At 43.3% G+C, this 20868-nt stretch overlaps 1 pseudogene; it reads left to right on the top strand.

The window, feature by feature from the left end:
• The first annotated feature begins 201 nt into the window (after nt 1–201).
• LOC125803954 (E3 ubiquitin-protein ligase TRIM16-like) lies at nt 202–20855 on the top strand (annotated as a pseudogene).
• Nucleotides 20856–20868: the final 13 nt, after the last annotated feature.

The raw sequence follows: 20868 nt of genomic DNA, 5'->3' as shown, positions 1-20868 counted from the left end.
AGGTGTGTGAGTGTGTAAATCAGTGTGCGTTGTGTCTGGATTTTCAGTTGTCATTTGTCGTTAATGTAAGTTTTTCTAAATCTCTACAATAATTCCTGTTTAAGTCAGACAGTGTGAGTATTGTTATCTTGGCTAATAAGAATTAAAGGATAGTTCTGTTCACTTATCTCCAACAGAGAAACAAGATCTTCACACTGTAAAATGGCAGAATGGCAGGCTCAGGATGAGTTCAGCTGTCCAATTTGCCTGGATCTCCTGAAGAATCCAGTTACTATTTCCTGTGGACACAGTTTCTGTATGCCGTGTATTAACAAGTGCTGGGATGAGGAGGATCAGAAGGAGATCTACAGCTGCCCTAACTGCAGACACACCTTCACCTCAAGACCTGCCTTGAGTAAAAACATCATGCTGGCTGAGGTGGTGGAGAAACTGAAGAAGACGAGACTCCAGGCTGCTCCTCCTGATCCCTCTTCTGCTGATCCTGAAGATGTGGAGTGTGATTCCTGTACTGGGAGAAAACACAAAGCCGTCCAGTCCTGCCTGGTGTGTCTGGCCTCTTTCTGTGAAGCTCACCTCCAGCCTCACTACCAATCTCCAGCCTTTAAGAAGCACAAGCTGGTCAAAGCCTCCAGACGACTGCAGGAGCAGATCTGCTTTCAGCACAATAAACTGCTGGAGGTTTACTGTCGCACCGACCAGCAGTGTATCTGCAAGCTGTGTACTATGAATGACCATAGAGGACACAATACAGTGTCACTTGCAGCAGAAAGATCTGAGAAACAGGTAAAAAATACAAGTAAAGTACTCTTCTTTACCTACTTGTTGAGATGTGAGGTGTGGTTTGCTAGTATTGACCCACGCCCTTGACTGGGCAGAGAAGAAGAAAAGACGGGGAGTGAACTCAGAGTATTGGGGTGGAGTTCGGGGCACCTTCGCTGTAAAGCGTGAAGCCGAAGCCCCCCCTCACATGAAAAGAAACACGAGAAGAGAATAAAATTAAATAAGGAGGAAGATGGGGAGGAGGTGGGTGTGAGGTTTGTTCAATGAGCAGGTAGAGAGGAAGTGGCGGGAAGGAAGTGGGAGGAGTGAGGGCGTGGATCACTCCCAAAACTTAGTTATGATACATAACTCCACTTTGCTAGTATTGACCCACGCCCTTGACTGGGCAGAGAAAAAAAAAAGAGGGGGAGCAAACTCAGAGTATTGGGGTGGAGTTCGGGGCACCTTCGCTGTAAAGCGTGAAGCCTAAGCCCCAAAAATTAAATCAGAACTTTCGACCACAGCAAGGATTTAAGAAGAGGTCTGACTGTGAAAGGCTTGGGAACTCCAGCAACTGAGTGTTGGAAGTCCGACCTTGTAGTCTTTGAGAAAGCCAGAGGATGAACCGATGCATGGGGAAGGCAGTGTGGAAGTCAAACGAAAGAAAGGTAGGGAATAATTAAGTAAGGTGTTTAAAGGTGCTGCCAGCCTATTCGAGTATTGGAATGTACTGGAATGACAGCATGGAGGGTGAGGTCCTTGGAGGCAGAAATCGGTTAAAGTGGAAAGGTAGTGTTGAGCGACTTAGTGGAATGATGCACATGTTGTACATGTAGTTTAAAGGCCCCAAAAGCAGCCACCGACCCACCTGCGTAGCAGGAGCGATCGGGTAAGGTAGAAGGGGTGCTCCTGCAGTCCAACAGAAGCGGGGGGGGGGGGGATGGGGGGGTTGGGGTAGAGAGTGGGAAGACAGGGCGATGAAGTGGGAAGACGGAGTGGGAAGACTGAGTGGGAAGATGGGGGCGATGGAGTGGGAAGGCGGAGTGGGAAGACTGGGCGATGGAGTGGGAAGACGGAGTGGGAAGACGGAGTGGGAAGATGGGGGCGATGGAGTGGGAAGGCGGAGTGGGAAGACGGAGTGGGAAGACTGAGGCGATGGAATGGGAAGAAGGAGTGGGAAGATGGCAGCAACGGGAGATGGAAAAAGAGTAGGGAGGACAGACAGACTGAGGAATGGGAGAGGAAATGAGTGGCCACGCCTGAGCAATGCCCTATGAGACTGCAAGGAGGCGGAGCCACAGCCCGCCAGCGGGCCGGGCGGAAAACGCGGGTTGCACGGGAAAAAGGGGAGGGTGGGCCTCGGGACCAATGTTAGGAGGATGGGCAGGGAGGACAGACGGACTGGCGTCGGGAGGATGGAGGATGGGCAGGGAGGGCAGACGGACTGGCGTTGGAAGAATGGGGGATGGGCAGGGAGGACAGACGGACTGGCGTAGGGAGGATGGGCAGGGAGGACAGACTGACTGGCGTTGGGAGGATGGAGGATGGGCAGGGAGGACAGACGGACTGGCGTAGGGAGGATTGAGGATGAGCAGGGAGGATGGGCAGGGAGGACAGACAGACTGGTGTAGCAAAGATGGGTAAGGAGGCGAAGACGATGGTGGCGGTGACGACGATGGTGACGAAGGTTAGTATGGTGAGGGTGATTGTTATGATGGCAGCGAAAGAATGGAATGAAAAGGGCAAGATTATGTCCCAGATGTTGGCGATTATGCGGGTGGTGAAAGTGAAAGCTATGAAGTTGCGGCGATGATGGCGATGACATAGGCAGAGATGGTGGCAATGATGCCGATGGTGGTGAAGATGGCCAAAGTGAGGGCAAGATGATGCCCAAGACGATGACAACGAAGGCGAAGAAGATGAAGACGTAGGCGAGAAGATCGCAGCGATGACGATGGCGATGACAGACAGACGGCGACAATGAGGATGGCCATGACAACTGTGGCAGAGATGATGAAGGTGATGCAGGCAGAGATGGTGGCGATGATGACTATGGGGGCGAAGATGGCCATAGCGAGGGCAAGGTGATGCCCAAGACGATGGCGACGAAGACGAAGAAGACGAAGACGTAGGCAAGAAGATCGCGGCGATGATGGTGATGTAGGCAGAGATTGCGGCAATGATGAGGATGAAGATGGCTACTACAATGACGATGATAGCCACAATGATAACTATGGCAGCGACGATGAAGGCGATGCAGACAGAGAAGGAGGCGGAGACGACAAAGGTGAAGATGGCCACGATGAGGACGAGATGATGCTCAGCATGGCGTTGATGAGAGCGAAGAAGGAGAAAGCAACGAATATGCAGGTGAGAAGATGGCGGCGATGAAGATGAAGGCGGTGATGTAGGCAGAGACAATGGCAATGGTGATGAAGACTACGGCGGTGATGAAGGTGATGCAGGCGGAGATGGCGGTGATGATGACGATGGCTATAAAGAGGGCCAGATTATGAGAGCGAGATTATGCTCAAGACAATGGCGATGACAAAGGCGACGATGCAGGCGAAGCAGGTGAAAGTGATGAAGATGCAGGTGAGAAGATGGCAGCGATGATGGTGATGTGGGCAGAGATGGAGGTGATGATGACGAAGACTGCCATGAAGATGACTACTATGGTGGTGATGATGAAGGTGATGCAAACGATGAAGACTGCCACGAAGATGACGACTATGGTGGTGATGATGAAGGTGATGCAAACACGGTGGCGATGACGACGATGGTGAAGATGGCCATGCTGGTGATGGCAGGGATGATGAAGGCAATGGTAATAGTGATGAAGGCAGAGATTGTGTCATGACAACAAAGGGGATGAAGGTGATGAGGGTGTGATTGTGATGACGACTGCGATGGTGATGATGGAGGTGAGGATGATGAGGGTGCCAAGGATCGTGGTGACGACAATGGCACAATATAGTAGACAGAGCAGCGATGGTGGCAGAGATATGGTGGCAACGATTACAAAGGTGAAGATGCTGATGGCAAAGACGAATATGATGGCATGATAATTATAATGATGGCGAAAATGATTAAGATCATGATGAGGAGGATTATGACGGAAGCAGGGAGCACATGCGACCTACGCACCCTGTCCCGCTCAAAGGATAGACACCACGTTGGATAATTGTCTACAAGTCCGAAATGAGGTCAGCATTCACAGGAACGTCAGTTCCGGGCCATCAGCAAGCCGGCCCATGGCAGGGATATATCGGGCAGCTGGGGGTCTCCCGACATGCAGTCTTCTACACTGAAACTAGCAGCATGGGACCAGCAGGCGGCGCCAAAATCAGCAACAGGAATGTCACAGTGGCCATGCTCGAGTACCGCCCAGTGAGGCGGAGCCACACCCGGCCAGCGGGTCGGGTGGAAAAAACGCAGGTTGGAAGGGGAAACAGGAAAGAATGGGCCGCGGGAGCAGCGTGGGCGCCGGCAGCGGTAACGGCGTGGGCGCCGGTAGAGGCAGAGAGAGAAAGAAGACGCTGAGAGAGAGAGAGAGAGGCGCTGAACTCATATGCAGGAATTTCACTGAACTATGGATTTCGCTCAGGAGAGAGAGAGAGAGAGGTGTGGCTACGCTCGAGAACCGCCCAGTGAGGCTGTAGGAAGGCGGAGCCATACCCGGCCAGCGGGTCGGGCGGAAAAAAAACGCAGGTTGGAAGGGGAAACAGAAAAAGAGGCGCCGGTAGCGGCAGAGAGAGAAAGAAAGAGAGAGAGGCGCTAAACACATTTGCAGAAATTCCGCTGAGAGAGAGAGACCGCCGCGGACGACAAGGTCGCTTGGAGGCCTCACGAAGGAAGCAAGAGAGGACTAGTAGCAGCAGCAGCGTCGGGAAGGTGGCAGAGAGAGAGAGAACGCGGAGAGACCGCTTAAGGCCCGAGGAGACCGCACGGGAGTTGCCAGACCAGGTCGAGGAGACCGCACGGGAGTTGCCAGACCAGGTCGAGGAGACGACAGCCACAGCAGGCGAGACAAGATAAAACCACTACCAGGGAAGGCAGCCTAGAGCAGTGGCAGTGGAGGAGCTAGGGTGGATGGGAGCAGCTGGTCGCAGGAGACAGACAGGTGCAGAACCATAGTGGACCAGGTAAGGAGCAGGAGCTAACACCACATGCGAGGTTTGTTCAATGAGCAGGTAGAGAGGAAGTTTAAATAGGGAAGGAAGTGGGAGGAGTGAGGGCGTGGATCACTCCCAAAACTTAGTTATTATACATCCACTTTGCGATAAACACAGAATTTCACTTCTATTAATTTTGTACTTTACTAGATGATAGATAGATAGACAGACAGACAGATAGATAGATAGATACTTTTTTATCCCGAAGGAAATTTAGGCATCCAGCAGCAACAATACAATACAATAAGAAACATATTCAAACATAAGAAGAACAAAGAAGAATAGAAAATATATAAGGCTATAAAAAACGTACTATACAAGGTAAAGGTATATCTGTAAACGGAGCAGTGCAGTAGATGTTGCTAATGGTCATTACATAATTCAGTAATTAACAGAGCAAAGTGCAATGACATTGATTATGAAAGTGACTGATGTGACATAGTAATGTAATATAAATATGCATCTGTCACAAATGTAGTTCTAAAAAGAGAATGTGAATATGTGAATACCCAAAGTAAAGTGTACTTGAATGTAAGTGAGGTTGGGGAAGTGTTAATATAAATAGATTTTCTGAGTCTGTCTGTTGTGCAGCTCTGTGACAGCAGACTGCCACTGAACACACTCCTCTGCTTTTTATGGTGGTGTGAAGTGGGTGACTATCATTGTTCATGATAGAAAGCAGTTTATCCAAAGTCCTCCTCTCAGCTATTGTAACCAGAGTGTCCAGCTCCACTCCAACCACTGCCCCGGCCTCTTCATGTTGCCTCCCCAGCACACCACAGTGTAGAAGAGAATGCTGGCCACGATTGACTGGTAGAACATCTGCAGAAACTTCTTACAGATGTTAAAGGACCGCAGTCTCCTCAGGAAATAGAGCCGGCTCTGTCCCTTCCTGTACAGGGTGTCTGTATTTGTTGACCAGTCCAGTTTGTCGTCCAGCTGCAGACCAAGGTACTTGTAGGTCTTTACTGTCTCCACATCAACCCCCTCGATGGAGACCACTATTTCTTTGGACAAAAGTGTCTGCCAAATGTAATGTAATGTAATGAAAATGGTCATATTGATATATACTGTCATGCCCAAAGTCATGGTACAGCAGTATTTAAAATTGTCCTGATACCTAAGCTGACAGCTTGGAAACATTTAGACCTTTAAAAGCTGTGAGGTGTTTGTGTAAATCGAGTAGTTACTTCCAATCTCAGTCATTTATACTGATGGTTTATTTGTTTTCCTGATGATCTATAGTTAACATACAGTTGCAAGAAAAAGTATGTAAACCCTTTGGTATAACTTGGATTTTTGCATGAATTGGTCATTAAATGTGTTGTGATCTTCATCTAAGTCACAACAATAGACAAACACAGTCTGCTTAAATTAATAGCACACTGTGAACACATGAACATCAAGGCTTTTAGAAATATTTTTGTAAACCTTTCCAGCTTTATGAAGGTCAACGATTCTTGAGCGTAGGTCTTCTGAGAGCTCTTTTGTGCGAGACATGATTCACATCAAGCAATGCTTCTTAAGAACAGCAAACTCAAAACTGATGTGTGTTTTTATAGGGAAGGGCAGCTTTAACCAACACATTCAATCTCATCACATCCTGGCTCTAATTAGTTCTTAGAAACGTCTTTAGCCTAAGGGTTCACTTACTTTTTTCCACCCTGCTCTGTGAATGTTAAGATGTTGTATTCAATAAAACCATGCAAACATAATTTTCTGTGTGGTATTAGTTTAAGCAGACTGTGTTTGTCTATTGTTGTGACTTAGATGAAGATCAAAACACATTTAATGACCAAGTAATCCCAAAGGGTTCACATACTTTTTCTTGCAACTGTACATTTCCTCAACTCCCCATGTAAAACCTATCCTGTACAAACAGGTCTACAGAAGGAATTACCGCCCACAGGGGACAGCAGAGTGGGTGGTAATGATTGTGACCGGCAGTGTCTGGCTATACTTGCTAATGTAAACATACAAGTGACTCAAAATTCACTTTAACATTCAATAAAGGAGACCCCACCCACATACTCTACAGGTCAGTGCAGTGTTCTTTAGCTTCCATGGGAGACGCAAAAATTATAGGACCCATTTCCAACACCTGTCCCATGACATATGGCATTTGATTTTTTTAATTATTGTGTTTTGTTGGCTGGTCTATTTGCAGAAGCAGGTGGTGGAAACACAGAGGAAATACAAGGAGAGAATGCAGGAGAGAGAAAAGGAGCTTCAGGAGTTAATAGAAGCTGTGGAGACTCACAAGGTTCTTTTTAAAAATAAGTAAAATGATAAAATCGAAAAAGAAAAAAGAAAAGATCTCTTTGAGAAACATTACTTTTTATTTTCACTTCAGTTTCTCCAATTTCTGGCATTTATCCAATCTGTTGTGTCAGTTTTGATGAACTGCATAATAAATGTCAAAACTATAATCAAAATGCAATGGTAACGTTTTTATTTATTTGTCCTTGCATTAGGTAGCATTTCTGACAGAATTAAAATTAAAACAAAATGAAAAAAATCAATAGCAAAGTGACAGTTTGTGATTCAGTGTTGGGCCTGGACGGTGCTTAAAGTGTCAAAATAATAAGCCAATACAAAAGACGATTAGTGCTCTCTGCTGGTGATTTACTTTTCATTTCATGCATGCAAATACATGTAAATTAACAGTAAAGAAGTTATTTAAAACATTTTAATGTGAAAGTGAAACATTCCTCTGTGTGTAATATGTTAATTTATACAACAGTTAGTTCCGACCTCACAATCTGATTGGTTGAGAAGTGATCTAGCCGTGATGATATTTCGTGATAACATCACGGCCTTCTCGCACTAAACTTGTATCTCTCCGCCGACGCGTTGCCGAGTAACGGCGTATATACACAGGACACCCGCAGCAGCGTTAGCTTAGCACAGACTAGCGCTCAGCCGCGGCACGCTCGCCCGCAGCGTTGGCTCGTCTTTCGTGGAAAAAAGGGAGCGAAAATCGCTCGGTTACTGCCGTCTTACAGCCAGAACGCTAACCAGCCAGGCTAGGCTAAGCTAAGTTAATGCTGAGCTAAAGCAAGCTACGCTAACCTAACCACAGTCCAGTCGGCTAGCTAAAAACAACACCATCCAGGAAAATAAGCAGAAATGCTAAAATTCGCGGCTTTCACCTGAAGACGACTCCACAGAGCAGGAGAGGAGAGTATTAGCGTTATTTCACGCTCCTAACGTTACCATCTTCACTATTCCCAATTTTGCTTTCAAGCTAACTTTCGTGGTGTTAGTCTGCCTGAACCATACACTGTATGTAGTTAAGTTGTGGTGGAACTACTTTTTGGCAGAAGGCTCAGTCCATATTAAAGCATATTCAAACTGAATTTCGTAAAGTTCTTTGATTTATTTTCTTTATTTATTTAGTAAAAAAATAAACTGTTTTATAAAAGCAATAGAACACTCGAGGTCGTGTGTTATCGCAAAATAACATTACGGCCGTGATGTTATTTCGCGATAACACACTCCCTTTCGTGTTCTATTGCTTAATTATACTAAATCCAAAAATATATCTTTTTTACACAGAGGTAGTTTTTCCACTTATTTGAATAAACTGCTCCTAACATTCTCCTCTCTCTGTGATTCCACTACCAGCGCTCTGCTCAGACAGCAGTGGAGGACAGTGAGAAGATCTTCACTGAGATGATCCTCTCCATTGAGAGAAGACGCTCTGAGGTGAGGCAGATGATCAGAGATCAGGAGAAAGCTGCAGTGAGTCGAGCTGAAGAACGTCTGAAGAGACTGGAGCAGGAGATCACAGAGCTGAAGAGGAGAGATGCTGATCTGGAGAAGCTTTCATTCACAGAGGATCACATCCATTTCCTCCAGGTAACAGACTCTGTTTTTCTCCCCAAATACAAAGTTTATTTTAGACTGTTTACACCATCTTTTAAATGTGATCTATATCTGATATTAGTCTGAACTGTTCTTAAACTGATGCTCATGCGCTAAAGAGCAATGTGAATGCTTCACGTGAAGTTTTGGTTTCACTTGTGACTGAAAGCTGAGCTTATCAGGGAAAGCGTTTCAGCTTACTGTAAAAAGAGGAATGTCATTTGGCCACGCCCTACTCTTTATGTTTATCCTTCATCTTTTCTGTTGTTTTTTATTTTTGTTTAATGCTGCAGCAGCGCCATCTGTTGGCTGTATTCAGCTAAATCAGAACAGGTGTAATATGTACCTTTTCATTTAGTTTAAACCAAGTCATAAGACTTTTTATTGCCTTTCACACGGTCTCATACATAATTAATCTGAATCACGAATGTCAAAAATATCAGATTTAGGCCATTTTACCTGCTTTAATTCATTGTAAATATGATTTAGGAACTGTTCAAGTGGTATTATGTGTTTGTTTTTCTACATGTAGAATTTTCAGACTCTCTCAGCTCCTCCTGGACCTTCAGCATCACCTGCTTTTACTCTCAGTCCTCTCAACACTTTTGAAGTTGTTATGAAGTCTGTTTCTCAGCTGAGAGGAAAACTAGACAAATTCTGGAAAAAGGAATTTGAGAAGGCATCAGCTGCAGGTATATTAAATACTGTAAATGTTACTACAAGTGTAAATATCTAAAATAAGAAACCCATAAATCCAATATTCTGCGCTCAGTACCTCATAATGACAAAGTGAAAACAATTTTAGATTTTTTTTTTTATTGGAGGGATGAAGATGTCCAGAATGCACTGTAGGTTCTTACCTATATCATGATGAAGTGGTCAGTAGTTTCTGCACTGGAGTGGTTAAAACAAGGTTATATGATAAAGTGTAATTTTATTGTAATAAGTCCACTGCAGGGTAGATTATGACTCTACAGGTTAATAAAATCCAGTATCAGATGTAGTAAATGTAGAGAGGGAATAGAAGCTCAGTGTTGTAACTGTGTACATTTTTCTGTAGTTTCTATAGTACAGATCATTCTTCCTCCTGAACCTCAAAGCTGAAAAGATTTCCTGGAGTGTAAGTCCAACCCTTTCTCTTTTTCTCTTTCTCTCTAGCCCTTTCATTCTCACACACTCTCAGAAATAACACCACAATGTACAATTACACAGAGTTTAAACTAACATGTATACTTTAATAGAATTCAAGGATTGACACACAAAGACCAATTGTTAAAATAGAAAAATATAAGATAAAATAAAACAGAATAAAATAGGTACCAAGATAAATACAGGAAAAGAGGGAGTAGACAGGCAGCAGAAACATGAGTCCAAAGTTGCTATAGCTGCATGATGGTGTGAACAGATATGTATAAAGTACTAGAGATACAGACTTACAAGTACAAGTAGTCTGTCAAAAAGTGACTTGAGTAGAAGTTGAGGTGTTCTTTAAGCATTATACTTAAGTAGAAGTATTAAAGTATTCAAAAATGTTTGTACTTAAAGCTCCACAAGGTAGGATTGAGATTTTGTTGCAGAGTGTAATAAATCTATACAGCACTGTCGTACTTTTTCTATTACAAAGTAAAAAGCACACAAAAATAATTACAACCATCATCAATTTGTCTCTTTTAGCATGAAATGTTTATTTTATTGTAATCATGACTAAAACAAGACATTTCTTCTGTGTCTTCAACTGATAAAACAGCGTGTTTACAGAGTAGCACTGTTAGCCCTCACCACCAAACAAGCACAGCATGAAATAATATTAAAACAAAAACACAGTATCAGTAAAAGCTTTTGTAGCCCGGGTGACCAGTGAAGGAACGTTTGCGCATGCTCACTGGAGTTGTAATTTGGGCTGGCGTTAAAAGGGGCAGCGGTGGGTCCTTCCGGAGCAGAGCCGGGGTCCTCCCGAAAGCAGCGGTAGAAACACATGGGATTGCGGATGGCAACGCTGTGAGTGTGTTTGGGGTGAGAGAAGAAGTACTCGCGCTGGATGGCCGGCATGTGTGACGGCAGTATACAGTGGGGACGGCGGTTGGTGCCCGGTGACTGCATGTAACGTGATTCCAAGTGCTAACTAAGAGATAATGGGAAATGTGGTTTCTATTGTCTAATAAATTTTCAAGAAAATACTCTGATCCGAGTGGGTTCTCATTTTTTGGGTCTTACCCTGGTTATCCTTAAGTGTTCTTTTTTGTGTTGCTCTGGCTGTTAGTCTCCCAGGGGTTACATTTTGGCGTAGTCGGCAGGGTGGACCAATATAGTTATTTTTTATTGGTATAGTTGATTATTGGAAACTGATAGTTTTGTCTGTATATATTTTCTTTCGTTTTTTTTTCTCTTCTTTTCTCTCTTTTTTTGGGGGGGTGAGCAGCCCAGATCTGAGTATAGGTGTTGAATATTAGGATAAGAACAGCAATTGGCAGCGGAGGATCGACTACTACAAACATGGAACCTGAACCCTCGGCCTCACAGCAATCTGCAGGCCTGATGGAGGAAGAGGCAGAGGGACCAAGGCCATTGTCTACTTTAGACAGTGCGGGTGGCAGTGGACTGGAGTCAGTACCAAGAAGGGAGCAGTTTGTGTACCTCCCTAGGGAACGTAAATGCCCCAGATTTTCAGGTTTAATGGGGGCAGGGGCATTGACTGTGGAGGAGTGGATAGAGGAGGCCCAAGGTTGCATACGATCCCGGTACTTGTCTGAATTTGATAAGGCAATGTTTTTATATGATCATTTAGAAGGTCAGGCACGTAATGAAATTAAATATCGTGCCCAAGAGGTAAGAGAGAATCCTTTACGGATTATACAAGTGCTTTGTGAAGTTTTTGGGTGTACCAAGTCTTATGTGTACTGGCAGCAGAAATTCTTTGATCGTAAACAGAAAGAAGGTGAATCCTTATATGAATTTTCTCATGCACTGATGGAATTAATGGAAAAAATAAAAAATTGTAAGGGTCATTCTTTGTCAGATCCCGACCGGGTAATCAGAGATCAATTCTGTGAAAATGCTAGAGACCCTACATTGCGTAGGGAGTTAAAACGCTTGGTGCGAACTAACCCTGATTTGTCTATTTTAGAGGTACGACAAGAGGCGCTACAGTGGGTGGAAGAGGGTCAACCAGGTCGGGATCGAAGGTCACAGGTTGGAGTGGTATGTGAACAGCAGTTTACTAGCCAAGGGGCGGTAGGTACAACAAAACAATCACCTGAATTGATGGAATTGAAAGAGATGGTTCTGAAGCAACAAGCTCAGTTAGACTTGCTGTTAAAACACTTGGGTCCTCCTGGTATACCTACGAGAGCCTCTAGTTCTATTGGCTCTCGTCGGTTTAGGAGGGCGCCAGATGGCCAACCTATTTGTAATCGCTGTAATTTGCCTGGCCATATAGCTCGCTATTGCCAAGTTTCTGTTATGCCTGAGAATTCGCCCCCTTCCACAGGTAGCTCTCTTTCTGGTAGCCAGTCGGGAAACTAGTCGCTCCCAGCGTGCAGAGCCACACGCTGGGGAATGATTTGTTAGGCTCTACTGCTGTTCCTCACTCAAACTATGACCAATTGGTGGGAGGTTGTCCTATTTTAAATGTGAAAATGAATAATGTGTGGGTCCCATGTTTGATAGATACTGGGTCTATGGTTACCACCATTACTGAGAGTTTTTTTTCGAAGTATTTTTCACAAGTGCCCATTCGAACATGTGATTGGTTAGGACTGAAGGCTGCTAATGGCTTGGGGATACCATATGTGGGCTATTTTGAAGTAGATGTAAGTATTTTGGACTCATTTATTCCAAAAAAGGGCGTGTTAGTTGTGAAGGATCCCGCTGACCCCAGTTGTAGTCGTAAATTAGATGTTCCCGGCATATTGGGCATGAATGTTCTTAGTGCGTGTTATTGTGCCTTATTTGAGTGTTTTGGTGCAAACCTCTTCTATGCCCCCCCAGTGAAATCGGCACCCTTGGCGTTTCAACGTGCCCTTCGTCAGTGTGAGAAGACTGAGGCGATCCTAAATGCCCCTCAGCCTTTTCGTGTTCGAGTTCAAGGATCGTTGCCTATTCGTATTTCTGCAGGTACCCTGACCATGGTCCCAGTCACGTGCCCTCAGACGTATTTAAAAGAGTTTCTGTTGGAGCCAATGAGGCCTGAGGATGGTTGTCTCCCCGAGGGGTTGCTATTATCCCCAAGTTTGGTTCAAGCAGAGTTAGGCACTTTGTTTGCTCCTATTACTAATGTAAGTAACAGTGATGTGTGGTTGCCCCCACGACATGTGGTGGGTGTGGTGCAGGCATTGATTTTTGGTTCTGCTTGTGGGTCACTTATCAGGTCTCAGGAGACATTCTCTAGCAATGGGGAAGTTATGATGTCTGTACAGGAGGCCTCTATTGTAAATGGGGGGGAGGATTTATTGGGGGCTGTGGAGTTTTCAACACTTACACCCTCTCAGGTTGTGCAGGCTAAAGCTCTTTTCTGTAAATATAGTTCTATTTTTTCCCAGCACGAAAGTGATCTGGGTTGTACTAAGCTGATTACACATGATATTTCGCTGGTAGATGATGTTCCTGTACGACAGCCATATCGCCGCTTGCCTCCCTCCCAGTATGAAGTAGTGAGGGCACATATTAAACAACTGCTTGATGCTGGGATAGTAAGAGAAAGCTGTAGTCCTTATTCCTCTCCTATTGTGCTTGTGCCAAAAAAAGATGGCAGTATTCGCCTATGTGTAGACTATAGACAACTGAATGCTAAGACACGTTGCGACGCCTACCCCCTCCCGCGAATTGAAGAATCTTTAGATGCCTTGTCGGGGGCCAGGTGGTTTTCTACGCTTGACCTGGCAAGTGGCTATAATCAGGTACCAATGTCTGAGAAGGACAAATCCAAAACCGCTTTTTGTACTCCCTTTGGCCTTTTTGAGTTTAACCGCATGCCGTTCGGGTTATGTAATGCTCCTGCAACATTTCAGCGGTTGATGGAACGCATGTTTGGTGATCAGCGACATCAGTCTGTTTTATTATATTTGGATGATGTCATTGTTTTTTCCTCTACCATTGAACAACATATAGAAAGATTAGGAGAAGTTTTTTCCCGGTTGCAGTGTCAAGATCTAAAGGTTAAACTTTCCAAATGTCGTTTTTTTCAGAGTCAGGTGAAGTACTTGGGGCATGTGGTTTCTGCTGAAGGTGTGTCCGCTGATCCAGACAAGGTAGGAGTGGTACGGGATTGGAGACGGCCGGTGCACCTTGCTGAGTTGCGTTCTTTTTTGGGGTTCGCAAGTTATTATCGGCGATTTGTGGAGAACTTTGCTAAATTGGCCGCCCCATTACATCGGCTAGTGGGCCAGTTATGTACTCCAAAGAAAAGAGGTAAGACTCCCCCTGTGCCTTTGTCCTCAGTATGGGATGGAACCTGTGAGTCTGCTTTTCAAGAGCTGAAACATAGACTTATTGGTAGTCCAGTACTAGCATACGCAGATTTTCAGAAACCTTTTATTGTTGAAGTGGATGCTAGTCATGGGGGGTTGGGTGCAGTCCTGTCGCAAGAGCAAGGGGGTAGAGTTAAACCAATTGCCTATGCTAGCAGGAGTTTAAGGCCAACTGAGAAAAACATGGATAATTACAGCTCCATGAAACTTGAGCTACTTGCAGTTAAATGGGCCGTCACAGAAAAGTTCAGGGAGTATTTATTGGGGAATTCGTTTACCCTTTTCACCGATAATAACCCATTATGCTACATTCAGACAGCGAAGTTGGGGGCAGTGGAGCAGCGTTGGGTGTCCCAGTTGGCTTCTTTTAATTTTGAGGTGAAGTACCGTCCTGGCCGTAAGAACGGAAATGCAGATGCCCTTTCTAGACAGTATGTGGACCAGTGTAGCCTAAGTACGACGATGCCTGTTGGGTTGGTAGGGAGACCTCAGGAGGATCTGCTTCAATGTTTTGAGGTGCAGTGCAGGGAAATTTTAGCTCTTCCGGGTCGTTCTATGGCAGACCTCGCTTGTTTGCAGGATGGGGATCCAAGTATTAAGCCCATAAAGGAATTCCTGAGGCGGGGTAAGTGGCCTGGAGCGGGTGAGAGGGGAGAGTTTTTACAGGAGAGTAGGGAGCTATTGCGACATTGGGAGCGACTGGTGGAGAGAGAGAGGGTGTTATGGCGGAGGTCACACCTTTCAGGGGGTGGTAAGGAAATTTACCAGTTGGTGGTGCCGACCTGTCTACGAGAAGAGGTTTTGCAAAGTGTGCATGATAACCATGGGCATCAGGGCATTGATCGGACACTTCAGCTGCTTAGAGGTCGCTGTTTCTGGCCCAGGATGGCCAGACACGTGGAACAGTGGTGCCAACGGTGCGAGAGATGTATTCTGGGGAAGGCAGTGCAGCCGAAGGTACGAGCTTACCAGGGCACATTACAGGCATCTCGACCTCATGAGATATTGGCAATAGATTTCACGGTTTTGGAGCCAGCTAGTGATGGGCGAGAGAATGTGTTGGTGTTAACGGATGTTTTTTCTAAATATTCTCAGGCCATACCTACTAGAAATCAGAAGGCTAGCACTGTGGCTCAGGTTTTAGTTCAGCAGTGGTTCCATCGTTTTGGCCCTCCCAGTCGCATACATTCAGATCAGGGGAGGAATTTTGAAAGTTCATTAATTCAGCAACTTTGTAAGATATATGGCATTCACAAGAGTAGAACCACCCCCTATCGGCCTCAGGGTAATGGTCAGTGCGAGAGGTTCAATCGCACCTTGCATGACCTGCTTCGAACTTTACCTCCAGCTGAAAAGAGACACTGGCCCCGTCACTTATCTCAGTTGACATATGCCTATAATACAACCCCCCATCAGACTACAGGGATGGCACCTTATTATTTAATGTTTGGCTGTGAACCCCGGTTGCCGGTGGACTTTTTGCTTGGGAGTAATATGGAGGAGACGGAACCAGTAGAGGACTGGGTTCAAGACCATCAAGCCAGTTTACAGGTGGTTTATGAGCATGTGAGGCAGCGAATGGAAGAACAGGCAGTCAAGCGTAATCAGAGGCACAATGAGCGGGCCAATGATCAGGGACTTGAGGAAGGTCAGTTGGTATATTTGCGAAATCATGCAAAGGGGCGGGCTAAGATACAGGACTACTGGGATCCTCGTGTATATCAAGTGGTTAAAGGTCAGGGTGCAGTCTATTCAGTTACCCCAGCTAATGCAGAGGGACCAGTTCGACAAGTCCATCGAACAGAGTTAAGGGCAATACCTGAGGGTTGTGGTCAGCAAGATGAGGGTATATTAGGTGGGTCCAGTGAAGCTGAGGTTCCTACTCCTGAAGAGGAGAATTCAGAGGGGGAGTTGGAAGGGGGGGGGGTATTGTTTTTTGGAGGATGAGACAGAAGAGACAGGTGCTCTCCCTTCAACTCCTGTGCAGGAGGAACTAGATCTTACCTTTAGGGGTATGCCAGTCCGTAGGTCTACTCGGGCTACTGCAGGACATCATTCTAATCCTTTCCATCTGCCTAGATCTGTCATCCCGGGTGAAGAGAGGGGGACTGAAGTAGAGACTGGGCCAATGGGCGAGATTTAGTTTGAATCGTCGGGTCGCCGATTCATTTGGAGGGGGTAGATTGTAGCCCGGGTGACCAGTGAAGGAACGTTTGCGCATGCTCACTGGAGTTGTAATTTGGGCTGGCGTTAAAAGGGGCAGCGGTGGGTCCTTCCGGAGCAGAGCCGGGGTCCTCCCGAAAGCAGCGGTAGAAACACATGGGATTGCGGATGGCAACGCTGTGAGTGTGTTTGGGGTGAGAGAAGAAGTACTCGCGCTGGATGGCCGGCATGTGTGACGGCAGTATACAGTGGGGACGGCGGTTGGTGCCCGGTGACTGCATGTAACGTGATTCCAAGTGCTAACTAAGAGATAATGGGAAATGTGGTTTCTATTGTCTAATAAATTTTCAAGAAAATACTCTGATCCGAGTGGGTTCTCATTTTTTGGGTCTTACCCTGGTTATCCTTAAGTGTTCTTTTTTGTGTTGCTCTGGCTGTTAGTCTCCCAGGGGTTACACTTTTACAAGCCCCAGAGACTAAAATGTAGATTTCAGTTTGGGGCAATTTACTGCAAACTGAGCTTAAAACCGGCCATATTTTACACTGAACATGATATATTTACACATTTAACCCGATCGCTAATGCTAATCGCAAATGCTAATCGCTGCTAGCTTACGCCTGCTAGCCTACAGCTTTAGCAGTTAAAACAAACACTTTAACTCAACTTATACCTCACATATTTACACTCTGGATGTTTTAATAACCTTTTAACTCTCTTATTAACATTTTAAGCTCCTTACAAAACAGAAATACCCACTGATTTACTTATAATCTGTTTTTATCTGGTACTTTCTGAACTCACCGGTACAGCAGGGGAACAGAACGGGTAGGTAATGCCAAGGTGTACTTCCGCCCACACTGTCGCAAACAGTTTTTTTAAGGATTTTAAGATTTACAGAGCTGTAAATAGTACATTTTCATTAAATTCAGCATTCACGCCATCCTGCAACAAAGGAACGGGCAAGGAAAGTGAGTGAGTGAGTGAGTGAGTGTGTGTGTGTGTGTGTGTTGAGATGGATGGGGGTTCGCTCTCATGCTTTCGCTGAGAGTAAAATAAACTGATATTTTGATGAATGTGTTGTACATGTTATTTACAATAATTTGCTGTGAATTTTAAGAATAAAATATTTTTTTTATATACATAAATTCGTTGTTAGCTTGAGAAATACTACAACTGGTCAAAGACCACCCCCATAATATGGGTATAACCCAAACAGGTTTGTTATAATATTAAACTAATTAAATTTCTAAAATGTCTTACACACCCATTAATACTAAATTTACACAGTGTAAAAGGCACAGTTTATATATCAACTGCTCAAGGACAAAGAAAATTATTAATAATTATTCATTAATTATTATTATTAATTACAAATTATTTTCTGGTTTCTGGTTGATGATAAACTAATAAAATGTGAAGTAGTTTAGACTTGGGTATATGTAAAAATAAATAAATAAAAACACCACAGGCTTTTACATGTTAACTGAATTATAATTGGTTTAAACAGCTATCAGTCTATCTAGAATTCAGCTTTTCCCTTCCAAAACGTGCCACCGGAAGTGTGCTGCTAAGAGATGAGAGGACCATTTGAGCGAAGCTGTCCATTCACTTCCATTCATTTCGGGGTGTCTTTGAACCAATTATAAATGTATTTCCAAGCCGTTTTTGATTATGACACGGCCCATGTTCTTTTTTACAAAGAACAAATTTTCTGTCATTTGATCCATAAGATTAATAATCTGTTCATAGCTTTAGAAAATAACATTTTAATACAACTATGCTAACGATGATGTAAAAAGACAGCGACCCAAAATACCGTGCTGTAATGTTTGGAGAAGTTGCTCCTTATAATTCAAAAGTACGGAGCCGGGTCAAAGTAACCTCTTATTATGCAAATATAATACTACTACTAACAGTGATAATACATTGTAGATAGAAATATAGTAGTAAATAGAAGTAAGAATTATAATGTGTAGATATAACTGTAATTTATATTACACATTTATTATTCTTATTACTGAGTTTCTAAATGCTTGTTATATAGCCAAACTATGAATATTCTTCAGTAAATCCGTGGACTGATATTGATATTATCAGTAATTCTAGTTTATATCTGCTGTTCAATAAAAGCTCCATTCTGGGACGGAATGGAGCTTTTCTCACTGAGGAGTGAATAGTTCTGTGCAGCTCCTATAAGGAAGTGACACGATTGGCCTCACCTGGCTCCACTGAAATCAGCGGAATGGCTTGGTCCAGTTAATATATACTGTCAATGCATACTACACTGTTATGGAGCCAAATTAGGGACAAAAGTTTTGTCAATTTGAAAAAAAAAAATTGAAACTAAAACTTTAAGTATTAAGCTTGCACTTTGAAAAATACAAAAATATATTCAAAATAAATATAAGTGATTCAATATAAATATAAATATAAGATTCAATTCAGGAATAGTTTAAAAAAAAAATTAAACAATCCTTTTTTTTAGGCTTCAAATCTTTTTTTCAGTTCAGATCTTGGTTTTCAGGTTTATTACAGCTTCTGGAATAAAGCCGTTCCTTAGTTCAATAAATAACTGATAAACATAATTGTTCAATAAATAACTGTAATAATTCAACTGCTTACGTATAAACGTAATAAAAAAAAAAAAACATTTCACATGACCTTTGATTTTGTGATAATGGCCTATCGTATTTCAGAGTTTAATATGTCATGTTGAAAGTTCTCGCCTTGCTCCTCTGAATTAGCTCTAAATTCTCTGTGAATTTATTGAGATGGCAATCACAGAGTACTTTTTAATTGTCTTTATAAACAGGCCACAGATGTAGAGAAATCCGTCTGCTAAATATCTGCAACCTGGTGATATCTTAATCCAAATTAACTTGTGCTGTAAACAAGTTCAATAACTCAGCAGAACATATAATTAAATAGATAATTTAAGATATTAAACTGTATTTATAATGATATGTAAACTTCTGGACAGTCCCAGAAAACTCTTGAAAGTTCTATACAATTTTGCACAGTTCTAGAAACTTCTTTATAGTTCTCACAGTTACAGAAGCTTATGGAAGTCTTCATTATACTCAGCTCTATATATTTCACCAATATTCATAAAAAAGATACATTTAAGATATTATTGTGCTGACCTCTCAAGAAAAGTTAAATAATAATAATCAGATTAATAATCTTTTCTATTAATTAATTAAAAAATACACTTACCAACTGGGAACAACAAATATATGTAAAATTGTAATTTAGTGTAATTTAAAAGTGGGACAGTCCCAGAAAGTTATAGAAAGTTCTTTACAATTTTGGACAGTTCTAGCAACTTCTTGATAGCTCTCACAGTTCCAGAAGCTTTTGGAAGTCAACATTATACTCAGAAATTAATATTTTACAAATTTTACAAAAAAGTAGATCAGTTTCAGATGTCATTGTGCTGACCACAAAAGTAAAGTTTATGGGGAATAATAACCTTTTTCTATTAATTTAGGCACAAAGAATTAGAAAACACACACTTAACACCTGCGAACAAAAGATATACAAAAATTGATAATAAGAATGAATATTTTATTCACATAATCAAACACTTTTTGTAGATGCTTCCAGTATCTTCTCTCATTATTCCAGTTTTAGGGGCTGTTTTTAGATTGTTTTCTAAAAGCTGATTGTTTTTCTCTCCCTTTCAGATTCCTGTCAGCTCACACTGGATCCAAACACAGCAAATAAATACCTCCTCCTGTCTGAGAGGAACACAGTGGTGACCCGCAGCACCACAGTCCAGCCATGTCCTGATCATCCAGACAGATTTGATAGATGGCCTCAGGTTCTGTGTAGAGAGAGTGTGAGTGGACGCTGCTACTGGGAGGTTGAGTGGAGAGGAGATGGAGGGGTTGGTATAGCAGTGTCTTATAAAAGCATCTCCAGGAAGGGATCAGGCATGGAGAGTTTATTTGGATTTAATAATCAGTCTTGGAGATTGCTCTGTGATTCCTCCAGTTACACTTTCGGATACAATAATGAAGCTACTGTAATCTCCAGAGCCCCCGTCTCCTCTAGAGTAGGAGTGTATTTGGATCACAGGGCAGGAACTCTGTCCTTCTACAGCATCTCTGATACCATGACCCTCATCCACAGAGTCCAGACCACCTTCAATCAGCCGCTCTACGCTGGGTTTTTGTTGAGCCCCGACACATCAGTAAATCTTTCACTTTCAGCTAAATAGATCAGCAAGAACAAAGAGAAGAGCTGGATGATATCAGATAAGAACTGCAGAATCTAGACTGTAGAGCTGATCAAATAAAGTTATAATAGTGCTGGGAGATATTGTGAACATAATTCAAATCAAATAAAATCAGATTTATTGTCACATCACATAAGTACAGGTGTACAGGTGAGTAAAAACCTGGGTGCATGATCCTACTTAGTATGCAGAAGGAAC

This window comes from Astyanax mexicanus, chromosome 8 (genome assembly GCF_023375975.1).
Source record: "Astyanax mexicanus isolate ESR-SI-001 chromosome 8, AstMex3_surface, whole genome shotgun sequence".
NCBI classification, from domain to species: Eukaryota; Metazoa; Chordata; class Actinopteri; order Characiformes; family Acestrorhamphidae; genus Astyanax; species Astyanax mexicanus.
Note: the sequence above shows the minus strand (reverse complement) of the source record. Positions and strands in the feature narration are given on the sequence as shown.